Source organism: Pteropus vampyrus, unplaced genomic scaffold (genome assembly GCF_000151845.1).
Source record: "Pteropus vampyrus isolate Shadow unplaced genomic scaffold, Pvam_2.0 Scaffold706, whole genome shotgun sequence".
Lineage (NCBI taxonomy): Eukaryota > Metazoa > Chordata > Mammalia > Chiroptera > Pteropodidae > Pteropus > Pteropus vampyrus.
Window position 1 is genome coordinate 18,953 of NW_011889487.1, and position 2,333 is coordinate 21,285.

The window sequence follows — 2,333 nt, forward strand, 5'->3', positions numbered from 1 at the left end:
CAGAAGGTTTCGATGAAGTCTTATTTGTTTATTTTTGCTTTTGTTTCCCTTGCTTGAGGGGGAATATTCAAAACGATCTTGCTCAGACTAATATCAACTGGTTTAGTACCTCTTTTTTTTTTTTTCCAGGAGATTTATTGTTTCATTTAAGGCCTTCCATTTAAGTCTTAATCTATTTTGAGTTTCTTTTTGTATGTGGTATAACAGAGTAGTCCAGTTTCATTTTCACATATATCTGTTGTTTTCCCAACAACACTTGTTGAAGAGACTGTCATTTTTCCACTGTATATTCTTGCCTCCTTTTTTGTAGTTTAGTTGACCATGGGGTGGGCGGGGGGAGGTTATTTTTGGCTTCTTTATTTGATTGATCTATGTGTTTTTGTACCAGTACTATACTGTTTTGATTATTAAAGCTTTGTAGTCCGGCTTGAAATCAAGGTGTGTGATACCTTCAACTTTGTTCTTCTTTCTCAAGAGTTCTGTGGCTATTTGGGGTCTTTTGTGGTTCTATATCAATTTTAGGATTAATTTGTTCCAGTTCTGAGAAAAAGGTCATTGGTATTTTGATAAGGATTGCACTGAATCTGTAGATTGCTTTGGGTAGTACGGTCGTTTTAATGATGCTAATTCTTTCAATCCATGAACACAGTATATGCTTCCATGTGTGTCCCATTCAATTTCTTTCTTTGATTTCTTATTAGTTTTTAAGGACAGGCCTTTTCACTTCTCGATTAAATTTATTCCTATGTATTTTATTCTTTTTTATGCAATCGTGAATGGGATTTTTAAATTTCTCCTGATAGTTATTTGTATAAAAATGTGACCGATTTCTGTGTATTAATTTTGTATCCTACTACTTTATCGAATTATGTTTTTAATTCAATTTAATTTTTGTGAATTCCTTAGGGTTTTCCTATATACAGTATCATGCCATCTGCAAATAGTGACTGTTTTACATCTTCCTTTCCAATTTGCATGCCTTTTATTTCTTTTTCTCGTCTAACTGTTATGGCTAAGACTTCCAACACTACATTGAATAACAGTGGTGAGAGTGGGCATCCTTGTCTTGTTCATGGAAGCTTTTCACCTTTGAGTATGTTAGCTGTGGGCTTGTCGTGTACAGTCTTTATTAAGTTGAAGTATGTTGCTTCTGCACCTATTTCATTGCAAGTTTTTATCATAATAGATGTTGAATTTTGTCAGAGGTTTTTTCTGCATTTATTGCGATAATCATATGATTTTTGTCCTTGGCTTTATTTTTTCATAGTCTTTTTCCATGATCCATTGTATTTCTGTGTTGTCATTTGTAATCTCTCCTCTTTCATTTCCGATTTTATTTTTTGTGTTCTTCTTTATGCCTGAATCTTGCTAGAGGTTTGTCAATTTTATTTACCCTTTCAAAGAACAAGCTCTTAGTTTTATTGATCTTTTCTATTGTTTTTCTATTTTCTTTTTCATTTATTTTCACTCTGGTCTTTATTATTTCCTTTGTTCTACTTATTTTGGGTTTTGTTTGTCCCTCTTTTTCCACTTTCTTTAAGTGTAAATTTAGATTGTTTACTTGGAATATTTCCTGTTTCTTGATGAAGGCCTATATAGCTATAAACTTTTGTCTTATAATAGCTTTTGCTGGATCCCATAAATTTTGTAAGATTGTGTTTCCATTTTCATTTGTCTCGAGGTAGTTTTTGACTTCCTGTTAGATTCCCTCTTTGATCTATCTTTTGTTTTGAAGCATGTTGTTTAATCACATATTTATGTTTCTTTTTCCAGTTTTCTTCCTGTTGTTGAGTTCTAATTCCATGTTATTGTAGTCAGAAAATATGCTTGATATATATTCGATCTTCTTGAATTTACTGAGGCTTGTTTTGTGACCTAGAATGTGATCTATCCCGGAAAATGTTCTATGTGTACTTCAGAGAAATGTGTACTCTACAGTTTTTGAATGAAATGCTCTAGAATGGTCTATTAAGTCAAACTGGTTTAATATGATTTTGATGAATTGTCTCCTCTATCATTATAAAATATCCATTTTTTGTCTCTTGTTACCTTTTTTATCTTGAAATCTATTTTGTCTCATATAGCTATGGCTACCCTTGCTTTTCTTTGGATGCCATTTGCTTGAAGTATCATCTTCCATACCTTTGAGCTTATGTTTTTCTTTGTAGCTGAGATGAGTCTTCTGAAGGCAACATAGAGTTGGGTCTTGTATTTTAACGCATCCCACTACTCTGTGCATTTTCATTGGTGAGTCCAGTTCATTTACATTTAGGGTGATTATTGACATACAAGGTCTTACTACAGCCATTTTATGTTATGTTTTCTGGTTGCTT